Source organism: Passer domesticus, chromosome 4 (assembly GCF_036417665.1).
Source record: "Passer domesticus isolate bPasDom1 chromosome 4, bPasDom1.hap1, whole genome shotgun sequence".
NCBI lineage: Eukaryota > Metazoa > Chordata > Aves > Passeriformes > Passeridae > Passer > Passer domesticus.
Window position 1 is genome coordinate 45906131 of NC_087477.1, and position 14500 is coordinate 45920630.

The 14500-nt window shown below is 37.2% G+C and overlaps 1 long non-coding RNA gene across 1 annotated transcript; it reads left to right on the forward strand.

The window, feature by feature from the left end:
- Positions 1-436: 436 nt before the first annotated feature.
- LOC135299991 (uncharacterized) lies at positions 437-10480 on the forward strand. The gene is made up of 3 exons (XR_010361847.1): positions 437-706; positions 5246-5357; positions 10432-10480. It is a non-coding gene; the product is annotated as an uncharacterized LOC135299991 (long non-coding RNA).
- Positions 10481-14500: the final 4020 nt, after the last annotated feature.

Below are 14500 nucleotides of genomic sequence, written 5' to 3' on the forward strand. Positions count from 1 at the left end.
CATAGGAAAAGGCTGTAATTGCCTCTTTCCCTACCCTCTCATCCAGAGCAAAGTTTTATTATCAGCTTCAATGAGAAACAGGTGGATACCAAGCTCATTAGAAGTGGGCTGCAAACAGCTGCTTTGGAAAGGAAATAGAGAATATAAAAAAGAATAGTGTTGTAAACAACAAACTGAAATATTGTTTGAGTGGGATCAATACATGCTGGATCCCGCAGTGCTAAGGCAAAACACAGATTTTACTTCATAAAGTTTATTAGTTCTTCATTCCTTTTTACTTCCGAGTAGTAGTAAAGGATTGATCAGTTGCACTTGGAAAGATGGACAGAAATGAGCTGGCTTGCCCCAGCTACAGCTGTGGGTGGTTGCAGCAATGAGAATAGGAATCTACTCCAGTTATGGTCAGGTCTCTCACCATCTGGCCTTTTGGCTCTGTAATGTGCTGACACTGCAGCATCTTTGTGAACCAGCTGGCAGACACTGCTTTGGCTTCCACCTTGCTCCCAGGAACAGAATCTGGCAGTTTCCAGCAGGGACAGGAAAGTGCAGAGCAACGTTCTAAAGCCATTAAGAAGTGCTAGGACAACTCAGTTTCTAACATTCCAGAGCTCTTGAGATGTAATGTTCTCACTCTACAGCTCAGCATGTATTTTCAGTGGATATGTTAAAAGAATGCTTAAATGCAAAGCTGGTGAATAAAGAAAAGGTAAATTTTCATATTAAAACACAAAGGTAAGGGTGAACCTGGAGTATGTGGAGTTTTTTTTTGGTGTGTGTGGGTTTTTGTTTCTGCTAGTAACTCTGTGTGTGTCTCAGAGAGACGCTATGGCCAAAATCATCATAGCAACTTCAGGCATCAAAAGACATGATCTTACTTTCAAGGTTCAGAGCATCTACAGTACCAGTTAACATGAAGATGAGCAGCACACTTTCAATTCCTCAGTAATAAATATCTCATGGGGATATTATAAAGCTTAGTTAAGAGTCAAATAACTTTTGTCTTTCCCCTTACTTCAAAGTAGTTTTACAATCTGTCAAGAGATTCACAGTTAGGAAATATATATTACTGATAAAATTTTATCAAATGAACCAAAAATCCAGATGACCTAGCTCAGAGTAAATTCTTGCTCCATCCTGCCCATGAACAGGATCATTAGACCGTGCTCAAGTTATGTCTCATATGGAGCTGGTCTTTGAGGTGCAGACAGGCTTGCTTACAACACACACAGCATTGTATTCAAGTACTTCAAGCTCAGTGAGAACTCTCTACAATATTCAAATACTGTTGTTCTCATTTTACAACTGAGAAAAAAATTAACAGAATTGTCCAAATTATGCAAGTATTTTTTATTTTAGACTAAAGGACAATTCTCTTCAGCCTCATCTATGTACAAATCTTCCTAATCAAGAGTAGTTCTGGTTTTAAAGGGTTTTTCAGGCCAGAACCAGTGTTAAAGTTTTATAAAGTTTCTTCTGATGGTTCTTCATTGTCAATTTAGTTGACTAATGTCACTCATTCTGTATACTTTAAATACATTGTTTATCATTAGAGGAAGTGTTTTCCTATTTCATGTTAGCTAGGCACACAATGTAAATAAAAATATTTAAATCAAATGGATCTGAAGTCTTGGAACATATTAATCTTGTTGCTCAAAAGCAGTGATCTCTTTAAGAGGCTGATATCATTCATTCGAATTTAACTCACTACTGTGAAGAAACTGAACAATATTAGAACTGATTGAAACTTCATTATATCAAAATCATAAGGATTATCCAAGGGCTGCAGCACCTGAGTTGAAGGTTGAGACTTGGAGTTGTTCAGTCTGGAGAAGAGAAGGCTCTAGGAGACCTTACAGCAGCCTTCTATTACCTAAAGGAGGCTGAAAGAGCTGGAGAGGGACTTTTCACCAGGGCATGGACTGATAGGATAAGAGGGGGACAGCCTTAAGATGAAGGAGGCTTAGTTTAAATTAGATATTAGGAATAAAACCTTTCCTGTGAGGGTGGTGAGGCACTGGAATGCGTTGCCCTGAGAAGTGATGGATGCCCCATCCCTGGAAGTGTTCGAGGCCAAGTTGGATGGGGCTTGAGCAATCTGGTCTAGTGGAAGCTGTCCCTGCCCATAGCGGGGGAGTTGGAAGGAGATAATCCTTGTGGTCCCTTCCAATGCAAACCATTCCGTGATTTTATGAAAATACTGATGTCTGTAATTCTCACATAGAATAAATTAAGATTTCTGTTGACCTTAGTGAATAAACCCTCTCTCTAGTCTTTGCTGTTTGGGATAATAAGGAATCTTATAGGCCCCACAAATTACATGCTCTAGTGGCTGATACACACTCAATATTTTGTGCTGTTACATTGGGGAAATACCTTTCTAAATAAAAACACACTGACATTCTGAAGAATGACTGAAAGGAAAAAATGCAATGTGTTATGTTTGCCATAGAAAAAAGTGGTGTCTTAATTGATGTGTGTTACGTGAGGAGGATGTTAGGAAAACACTCCAAACTGTACCATGTTTCCATAATTCAGGTAATATTGTAGATATAGTAGGAATATGAGTGCATTTCGTGGGACCTTGATGTAAATTTCTGCACAAATGTTTAAAAAGAATGTGGCATATTTATCAGAGGTCAATTCACATTAGTAAATACGATTACATTAGAACAAATTAAATGTATTTATAAGAGGAGAAGAGAGCTTTTTCTGTGACTTTTCATGAGAATTTATTTGTTATGTTGCAATAATTAACTACTGTGATGTCAAAAAATATAAAATAATGCCAAATTTTATCTGCATCTGGGCACCTAGCTACAAACAAATCTCCAGAAGCAGTGAAGAAAGCAATGAAGAAACACATGCAGAAAAATACTTCTCATTCAAAATGTCTGCTCTCACTAATGACTAAATAAATATGTTGTTACTGGTGAAACTATTGAAAAGTAAATAAGGTGGATGTAATAATCCACAGCCACTGCAGGATGTATTGAGTTATTTATTATTCATCAAAACTAGCCACAAAGTTTAAAATTAATAATTTTACCTTTTAATTGATGAAGGCTGTTCTCTTCAAGTCTGTTATCCTTTACTGGCTTATTTGCACGGAGTGACAGCTCTGAATTCTCGTGGAACATTCTTACCATAAAGTCTTAAAAAACATTAATCAACATTTTGCATAAATCAATTATTGTAATGCATTCAGTTTCACTTTTTCCTTCTAATTTCACTTTTCTCTTCTAGATTCTTTAGTTATTCAGAGATAAATGTTTCATGACAGCTTCTATTTCTTGAGTTCTGCTTTCTGTCTTTATATGATAATTGAGGCAGTTATGATGCTATTTCTGTAAAAGACTCATTTGGGTTCTCTCTCCCTCTCTCTGTATAGTTTATGTATTTATGCTTTTCCTTGTTATCATCGAGTATCTGAAATTGAGCTAATCTGTATCTAGTGGAGCTGTATACTTTATATGAGGAAATTCAGGCATTTTCAGGTATAAATCTGCACTTGACAAAACTTTTCTGCAGCTTGTTTTGGCATTGTACTCCTCAAACCCAAGAGATTCTCTAGATTTTCTTGACGATGAAACTGTTTTGAAGTCCTAAAAAGCAAGAATATTTTTACTGATCTATACCTAGAATTTTGGGCATTATGCCCAGTGAGACCGTTACCTGGAGCTCATTTATTTCTAGTCAGACCAAAATAGAAAAACAACAAAAAAAGAGTAAAGTCCACAATGCTTTCCCAAAGTATTCATAAAAGGAAAAATGAATGGTGACAAGTCTCACCAGAATCAAATCTATATCTCAGATTCTCCTCTTGCTGGAGAATTTATGAGAGATTTATATGGCTTGAGGGTCTCATGCTGCTGATAAATTATAGATGGACAGAGCACAGAAAGAGCAGCAGATATTATGTTGAGAAATTGGTTTTGTTCTCAGTGTCAAGACGCTGGGAGTGGGGTGTTGTGCTTTTTGGAGGGGATTATTTTGAATAGTCATGAGCTTTCAATAAATTTCCTGTAATTTGCAACCCTCCTCACCTTTTCATTAGATACAATTATCAGATAGAAGTATGAAAAGGTGCGCAATGTTGTGTGTTACAGGAAATGTACACAAAGGGTGTAGCTATATAGAGAGTGGAGGAAATTTCCCCTAAATTCCCATTTAGGGGAAATGGGACAAGCATGTGCTGACAAACCACCTGAGAAGTGAGAGGAGAGGGAGCAGATGTAATTGGCCCTCAGTCTCCAGTGTGCTCTGCATCCTGCATGGAACATGCTGAGAAATGTAACCGGAGGGAGCCAAAAAAGGGATTTTTGTGCAGACTAAACCCTTGCATTAAGACACCAACACTTACAGGATTTGTACATGGGGAGATAGAGAGAGGAACAGGAAGATCAAGAAAGTAAAAGAAGCAGTTTTCCTCCAAAGCACAAGTTACAGTAGGGGAAAATATATTCCCTGCTGTACTATAACTTGGGGCATAAACTAATCACAGTGTGTTTATTTTGATGTGGCATTTTTTAAATTATGTAAAAGTTTTCAAGTGAATTACAACTAAAGATTTTCCTCTCAAAAAATTATTCCTTCCCCTCACCTGCATATTTGATCACACATGTATTTCTCCTGAAATATAGTTTTGTACAAGTGAAACTATGTGTTGGTTCTTCATGTGGGTATCCTCTGAATGTTAGAAAAATTGTGACCAAACCTTCACAAAGGCCACTGAAAGTGTTTGTTGTGAGCAACATGTAGACACCCTTCTGATCCTAAAAGGGGTGCTGTAGTCATCTGCTTTCTGTTGATCTGAGAGGTATCCCAGTATTCCAAGGAAAAGGCTTATGTGAAAAGTGTTCCATGATTTAACGTTCCTAATTGTACATAAAATTCACTTTGAGATAATTGCCAGGTTCCCAAGCCCGAGCCATAGGTCTGGCTCTCAGCACTGGGCAGCTGCCCAGCAGTGCTTCTCACTGACAGTCCCTAGCTTTGACATGGCCAGGGAAAATGCACTTTGCAGGAAAGGGATGAGAGAAAGGACATCTGAAAAACTGTCCTGTAACATTCTTGGAAATGACCAATCTGATTATCTGGCCTGACTACTGGTGATGTTTGTTCAAAACAGTGAAATATTTTATATTTCTTTTGCTGCTTTTCCATCAGGATTTCCTATGGCTTCTGCAGTTCAGCAGTTGTAAGAGGTGGTAAGAAGTCCTTAGCATAATGTCTGATCTCTTTCCAGATCATTCTGTAGCAATTTTTAGCAGTCCCTGCTTTGTCTCTCAGAAGAAATTTGGAGACTGAAGAGAAATTAGAAGCATCTGAAAATGGATTGTCTTGCTCTTCCATACAGAGTAAGTTACCATTCATGAAGTCTGACAAATCACATATCTTTTATATTATTAGAAGAGTGAGTTAAACATGATTTTCAAACTGTTTTCAGTGTGTTCCTATTCTAAACATAAAAGAAAATGGGCTTGTATTCTTGTAAACATCTGGGAGAGAGAAACCCATATGCTTAGTGTACCTGAAAAAGCCATGCTGCTGCAGCTATTAAAAGAAAGATAGGGAGGGGATGTCATGTGCACATTTCACTTGTATAGTTACTATCAAAACTTATTTCTCTGTTTTTATCGAAGTGTCTCATTTAGCTGTGCAGTATACTCTTCTTTTCAAACCTATTTCTTCCTCTTCATAAAGTGATGCTAAGACTGCAATTCTAAATGCTCACTAGAAAATCCAATAAAAGAAATATTTTGGCAATTATGTACCATATTTTTTTAAAATTGCCATTTGCTAAGTAACATCATGACAAGCTGTTAACAAAATGAATTAAAGACATATGGTAGCCTTGTCATATTTAACCCATTCATCCATCATCGCATTCTGCTATCATTTGATCCATTATGTCATGTTTGTAAAGTCAGTGCAAAGTTTATATATATATACACTAATTATAATTTTATAATTTGAAGGCTCTTTACTATCCAGAGTACATTGCCCTTTTTAATACTTTCTTTGGTTCTTAAATGTTGCACATTCTGTTACTGATAAAGAAGTCAACATTTAATTTTTGGAAGTTTATGGTGTACTTAATTTGTTTGACCAGTACTGCCAAAGCCTTGGAAGTTCAAATATTTGTTATACTTGTGTAATGTGAAAAAAGCAGTAACACAGCTTAATTGATTGGTACACATTAATTGATAAAATTAACCATCTTAACCTCTTAAAATAAGCCAGAGGTAGCTGTGTTTCTTAACACACAGTCCTTTTTGCCTCCAGTAGAAAAACAAGTCTAAAACCACTGATTGCAAGAACAGAAAAGTAAATTTAGTTCCTATTTATGGACATATTAACTAGAAAAAAAAATTAAGGCAAATTAAATAATCATTGCACATAAAGTCTGACAAAATGATTTGTTTCTTGTCCTCAGTTTGGACTCAGTCATATAGATGATATTATCTACAAGAAAGCAAAACCGATATGCTGTAACTCTACCACTTTTTTTTTTAGTTTGGCTTTGAATTGCACAGATAAGAAATACGGTTTGGGGCCTCTCATTCAAAGAAGGACATTGGGGTGCTGAGGCATGTTCAGAGAAGGGCAACAGGGCTGGTGAAGGCTCTGGAGCACAGGTTTTATAAGGAGCAGCTGAGAGCCGGGATTGTTCAGTCTGGAGGAAAGGAATCTCAAAGGAGACCTTATGGCTTGGCTCTCTCCAACTGCCTGAAAGGAGGCTGTACCCAGGGCAGGAGCAGTTTCTTCTCCCAAGTAGCAAATGATAGCATAAGGGGACATGGCCTCAAGTTGGGCCAGGGAAGATTTAAATTGGATATTTGGAAATTTTCTTCACCAAAAAAAAGAAGCATTGGAACAGGCTGCCCAGGAAAGCTGTGGAGTCACTATCCCTGGAGATTTTTATAATGTGTAAATAAGTCACTTAGAGCCATGGCTTAGTGGTGGACTTGGCAGTGGCATTTATCAACTGACTTCATGATTTTAGAGGTCTTTTCCAACATAAATGACTCCATGATTCTGTACAGTGTAATTGATTCAGCACTGAAGTCAGGAATGGCAATAAAAGTACTTTTGTTTTTCTCAATACAAAAGAGATGGAAGTAATTGTAGTCTTATCATGGTACATAGTCAGTGCAAAAAAAAAAAAAAAGCTATTAAGTCTTCAGATATAAAAGATTTTGAACTTTAGAGTAAAAACAATGCACACCTCTTGCTCTGCAATTGTGTTTGTCGGGTGGCATGACTTACACATGAATGCATGCCAACTTGTGCATTTCTGCCATTGGAGCAAAGACCAAAATCAGAGCACTCTATATCTCATCAAACAGGGGTGAGCATGCTCTCCTAGTCCTTAGGACTCAGGCTGTTAGTGTCAGGCTGAGTCAAATATTTACCCACTGCCAAACACAGTTTGAAGCACCACTGACATTTGAACAAAATTAGCCACCATCTGTAGGTAAACAAAATATGAAGAATTACATTTACTTTCTTATTCTGTACTCACTGCACAAGATGTTTTAATCATGAATGCTCATGTATTTTTCTTGTACATTGTTTAAGAAACATAAGAGTAATGCAGCCTATTCCACTAGATTTATTACTAGTATTCAAATTTCCTCTGGGAAATTTATACTGGAGTCCTCTTCTAAAATCCTAACATTTATTGAATCTTGTTCTAAACAACTGCCCAGATGATTGTACATATTTAATATAGGCATATATGTACACACACCTATATATTTCTATACACTCTATATAGATGTATCTATAACTAATTTTGGAAACAAATGCATGACTAATCTCTGGTTTTCTCCCTTTAATTCTTCTTTATCTATTTTACCATCAGGAAGCTGTTGGGTTTCATTCCTGCACTTACAGACAAATATACAGACATTTGATATGAAAACGTAGAGTTAAATATCTCTTCTCTCAGTTCTGTCCCCTGGGGTATTTCTGCCAGAAAACTGGACAGCAGCACAGACAGGTCTGAGTCATTAGGGAAGAAAGATTTTCTGTACAGTCATGGACAGCCACATGAGGGAGTCTGACCTGTATCATTCTATCTACTTCAGCATAGATCATGCATTCTTTATTCAACAGCATTTAAATAATGTAGAATACATCTCTCTTCTTGTACTTGCCAGGAAAACCTCCATTTGGCATCTCTTGTTTAGAATGTAAGTAACAATCTGAACAGAAGCCAGAAGCAGGGAATGGAAGCATGGTCATTATTTTTCCCAAACCCTCCTTCCTCCTTCAAGAGAGTGGGAAAAAAAAGCACCTATCTTCTTTTTTGCTGACTGACCTCATATCTTGAATATCACACTTACTATATTGGAGAAAGAAAAATATATGAAAGTGAATTGATGTTCATTATAAACACAATAATAGATGTGCATGCAAATGGTCTAAGTCCTGCAAACACTGTGATCTGCACTATTTCCAACCTCAGGCTTTTGCTCAGCCTGGGGACTAAAGTGTCTCGGTATCATAGATGTGTGTGTAGAAAAGTAATTTTAACAAGTTTCTGTAGTAATCGAGATTTCTGCAATTCCCACAGTAACTAGGATTTTCAGGCTGGTAATGCATTTACAGACAGAAAATAAGTAGGGCATAACTGGAAAAGGCTGTGAAAATTAATACAGTGCAGTAAAATAAAAACTTTTTACATACATCTCTTCCTCTCAACTCTGCTTGCTTTGAAGATGTCAAAAGAATTTATGACTCCTTCCTCTGATCTTGTCATTCCTTCCCTTTGAATTCCCTTTACAGTACCATGTACCATGCTTTCTCCTTGCTGTTTAATCTCAGTCCTCCTGATAATCACTAAGTTGCTAGCTAAGAACATGGTTCTTACACGCTTGGTAGACACTTTTATTCTTTCTCCCATGCTGTCATTTTGGAGCTGGGGGACCATTGTGATTATAAAATATAAAGCCTCTTGCTTTGTTCCTGTGAAACTGTTTCAAAATTCCTCTTATTTGCATTGCATCCAAAAAGCAAATGAGTAGACAGGTGGGGAAGAGCAGCATTTAATTGTATGTATTTAAGGAAATTATCTAAGGCTAAATATAAGCAATATAGTTAAAAAGCTCCATGCACTTCCTTGTGAAAGCCTTCTTACATTTTGTTACTTCACTTCCTTCATGTTGATAGAATGTAATCAAGATTCCTTTTTTTATTGATCCTTTCAAAGAGAAGAAGCCCAGCAGTAAATCCTCAGCTTTAATTTGTCACGTGTGCCTTTGCAGAAAGCACCATTTATTTACACGTCTTGTGTGCATCTACCCCTGTCTGGCCCTGACCACCACTGGCTGTGTGATGACACGTCTTCCTTCCACTTCTGATGGTGCAGACGCAGGCAGTGGACTTGGAGTCAGTGCTGGGTACCCCTGGCTGTTTGATGACTTCCTGTGTTATACAACAGTCTTTCTCCTGACCTGCTGGTGAGAGAAAACAGCCTGCTTTCTGGCCAAGGGAGAGGAAAGAGCATCCTTCTTTGCCTGATTTGTCCATTTGTTTTTCCCCTTTTTTCCACCGCAGGCAGACTATTTGTTTAAGTTTTTATTTTAAAGCCCTCTAGCGAGACACAGAAAAAATAAGCAAAGTGAATATCAATGAGAAAACATCAGTTCCTATATTTTTAACCACACAAGTTTAATGTTTGATCCAGTGCGGTGGTGAGGTCTGTCTGTTCTCTGAAAGGTTATTATCTTCTACTGTTAAAATTTACAGTCACATATTAAAGAACAAAAAAGACAAACACTTCAGGAAAAGTCATATGTAAAGCCTATTATTTGTAAGTCTTTATCTTAATATTTCAAAGTTTTCACTTGTAATTACAGATTTTTGAAAATACATATTTGAGAAGAATAATTAATACAAATTGAATTAGTTATTCCTAATAAGAGTTGATGAATGATAATTAATTGACATTTAAGAAGACCAAGAAAGAAAAAAAAAAATAAAAATCAAGAGATTAATCCAGTCTTTCCGCAAAATGTTTGTTAATGATAAATACAGTCTACAGCTCACAAGAAAGTAGAACAGGAAGCAATTTTGATGTTATTGTTAAAAAATATTTTTCACTCTAAAATTCTAATATTTTCATTTAAAATTGTGACATCTGTCTTGTAAAGGGAAGACTGAAGAGTATATCTAGAAAAGATAATGTAGAATTGCAAAAACAAAAAAAAAGGGTTGGAGTTGGATGTTAATAGGCTGGAAAAATACTGTAATTGTGGCTCCTATTTTTATTTTGCTTCTCATGAACCCCAGGGTAATATTTTAAGACATAATTCTTTTTTCACAAATATTAATACACATTTTGTTACTGATTTTAAACAGAAGAAAACAAAGTTCTGTTGTAAAATTAGTGATTCAGTGGCATTTTTTCTGCTTCTCTGTTAGATCAGGCACACCATGGGATTAATGAAGACACCCAAAGAGGACAAAGCTGGTAGGTACCACATAGAGGGCTGTCAGTAAGGAAGATCTGTATTGGAAAAGGGCTATTGCTGACTGTCATCCTGGTGGGTTCTTGGGTAGATCAGGATGTTTGGTAACTATTCCTTATTAGCAATGTCAGGCCAGCATCTTACTGGGAGCGGACATGGGAAGTGACATGCTTCATTGTCTCATATCATGGCTCCCTGCCAGGAATCCTAAAGAGGATCTACCTGTTCTACACAGCCTCCTTGAAGGCAGAAGCTATTTCTCTGTCAAGATTGGACATCTGAGTGATAAGAAGGCTTTCCTGAAGTGTATATAGTCATGTTCTACATGCACTTTGTGTTAGGTATCTAGGGAAACTGCTGGGAAGTCGGCAGGAATGGGATGTTGACTGCAGCCCATGGGTGCAGTAATCTAATCCCAAGGACATGAACCTTTGCCATTCCATGTCAACTTTTGTGATGACAGAGGATGTACTCAAAAGCTGTGGCAAAATATGGCCAGGGAATTTGGGCAATTCAGTCATGCTGAAGGAAGTGGACCTTGGGGCTGTGGACTGGAGCCTGGGTAGAAGGCATCTGTGTCCTGATCCCCTTGTGGCTGAGGTGGCTTTCACAGGGGCCTTTAGGCAACATCTTCATGGAGTTACTCGGCACTTGGATAAGGATTGCAGGATTTTCTGTGAGTAAATAATTTGGGGTTTTTTTTAGGCAAAAGGGCTGCTTATTTCTATAGGCCATGGCAAAACATATTTTTTTTTCTGTTTACATAGTATTTTCATACATATGTTAATCACAGATATTATATAACATTCATGAAGTTTATCCTAGGAAGTGAGAGCAAGTGTTTATAATATTCCTCACTAATATACAGGAAGTACTCAAATTCACATATCTGGAATAATTTTTTGATAGTAAAATGGTCTTTTTACTGAATCTTTTTTATTCGCCCTATAGGATAATTTCAGTCTTTAAAGATGCCTCATTTTCTCCCTCAGTAGTCAAATTGCAGTCATATTCTGGAGTTTCCCATAGGAGAATATTTTCTCCCGTAGGATGAAAACTAAACTGATCAATGCTTTCTAAACTAGTAGAACCTCACTTAAGCTTACAGGTGAAGGACCAGGCAGGAGGAGACTTTGCTAGTCAGCCAGCTCTAGGATTGCAGAAGAAACACTCAAAGAAGCCCCTGCTGAAGGATGCATGTGGAGTGAATTTGCCTGATTTTGAGGTAGCTGATGACAAATGAATATCTGCACTCTGCAGGCATTTTCAGACTGGCTGTGGGGCTAGCAGGGAAGCAAGGAACCTGAGCAATCAGCTCACAACAGCCTCACCAGAACTAAAGGCTGTTGTTAGTCCACCTTTTTGCCAAAAAGAGAAGAACAACATATTTATCTCAGAAATAGTTTGAGTCAATATGCTTCAGCTCAGTATCCCTGAGACAAAATTTTCTGAAGATATCTGTTTGTTTTGCTATTGTGCATTAATCAGTCAGAGAAAAAAGTATTTCAGAGAAGAATAGTTATTCCCTGTCTATCCCTCCCTAGATAAAACTTTTATTTTACTTTGGTCTCTACTTTTAAAGAGCTCCACAAGAGTTAATTATAAATATCTTGAAGTACATATATTGTCATTTGAAAATTCAATCTTTTTTTGGCACTCGTTCCACTATCAAGGTATAAAATATTAACAGCATGAGCAGATTACTATTGCTTTCTTGGCTTTAAGAACATGTTTTTAATTTCTGAATAAGGGGAAGAAAACAACTGCAAGGAAAGTTGAAGGTTTCTTCCTAAAAAAAAAGAAAAAAAGGTCAAGTAAGCCATAGGAGTATCCTCATATGATTATTCTGACATTTTCTGACTCATAATCTACTGGGTGTTCATTCACCTCTTGCAACTTGAAAGTGTCCTTGAGATCTGTAACTTCATCTACATGCCAGTCTGCCAATTCTATGCTCTTTAAAGTGGAATTTTCATTTATGCCGAGAGCTGAGCTGCATGGGGAGTAAAAGTCAGGAAATATCAGAACTTTAAAGGATATAAAAGAACGGAATTGCCTTTGATTTGACACTAGAAATTAGAACTTGATCTATGCATGATCTGGGATCCATGGTGGGGGTTTGGTCCATGGGGTTCAGGCCAGTAAAATATAAGTAAGCTTTTTATTTCTGAGAAGATTATGTAATAGAAAAGGAAAGTACTTGTTTGGATTGCTTTCAGCTTTCTGAGGGGTTGCAATCTGATTGAGCAGCAGTGGCAGCTAGGGGGTTAGAGCAGAGAGAGAGTCATAAACAAGCAAGAAGTAAGGCTGTGGGTTCCTGCTGACCTTCTGTAGCCTGAGGAAGGGGGTGGGGGGGTTCTACGAAACTGAAAAACCATGATGGAAGTTTCATTTGTTCTCATCCTCTCCCTGTCAGTTTGCCTTTTGAAACAACTGCTTTCGTCACGTAGCCTGATTTAGTTGAAAAATTGAATGGCCCTACATGTAGCTCTGATTGCTCACAGGCAAATTATAAGCTTATCAACCCAAACACAGGCTGATTAATAAAATTATATTACTGCTACACATCCTCTTTCCAGAACCTGAGCTGCATTAAAATTCAGAGAAGATGAATTGGGATTGCTATCAATAGAATAAACTGCAATGCTTCTGTGAAAGCTGTTTTCAGTCTTAAATTTACGATATTGTTCCACCTTTCTAATCTTGAGAAAAGTCAGTAATGAATTTGAAGTTGTTGATTACACACTAAAATGGAACTTTTATGGCCCTCCCCCATTAAAAGTTTATCTTTTTCTTTACAAGGGCATCTTTAAGTTGCTTTCATTCTCACAGGCTTGTTGCAAAAGCCTGCTTATTGTCACTGACATAGACAGAAGGGTCATTTGATGTTTGTAATGAAGATGTGCATTTATCAAAGCAGCTTACTTGCACCTTGTTTGCAGTAGGAAGGTAAACACAGGTTTCACATATGCAAACATCCCCACCCCTGGCCTCCCATCCCCAAACAACCAAAAGTCTAGATTGTAAAATATTTATCTCTTCTGCAGTTGTCATCTGCTGGTTATAAACAAAATTGAGGTGAGCATCCACTTATATTCAAACAGTATCTGGAACAGAAGGCAGCTTTCTCAAACATTATTGATCCTAAAGGAGCCTTGCACATAGGTAAATAACTGAAAGGGTTCAAATATTTTAGTATGCTATATTTCATTTCAATAACCTTCTAAACGGCTGTCTTTACCATACCTAAGCTGCTAACCACTTTTCCTATTCAGCAGTGATAAATGAAAAGTTTAATGTAAATTTGAACACATTCAAATACCTGCATGCACACAGTGATCAAGTGTCTGAGAAATCATTTGTTCCTACCACTTAGTACAGAGGAGTATTTCATTGAAACACAGTGTCACTTTGCACAAGTAAGTGGAAGAATCAGCTATAAATATCAGTAAGGACAGTTTAAAAATAGCCTTGAGGAGTGGGTTAGGCTCACATCTGTAGTGGTATTTAAAAGATAAGTGCATGTGGTACTTAGAGCTGTGGTTTAGTGGTGCATTTGGCAGTGTTAGGTTAATGGTTGGACTCAATGATCTTAGAGGTCTTTTCCAACTTGAACATTTTAAAATATTCTATATAAATGATCATATAAAAATATGTGTGCAAATTAGTGTCTTGCACACGATATGAAGCATTAAAATTTTATGGAGCTCTGTCTGAACATGTGACTGCCGGCTCTCACCCAAGCTTGGCCTCCTTCCTTTTTCTGTACCTTCTGATCCATCACTGCTTTACTTCTAACACTACACTGCTCAAATGAGCCTCACAAAAACATGTTTGAAGAGTGAAATTACACAACTACATAGAAAACCTGAGAAGTTTTTTTGGTTCATTTTCCACATGCAGTTTTTCACATCTGGTGTATGTGGAAAGAATGATATGGTCTGTATCTTGAGTGTCTAGAAAGCTAAGAATAAATAGAAGTTGATTTTAGACTAGGGCATAATCTTTCTCTTGCCTTCTGT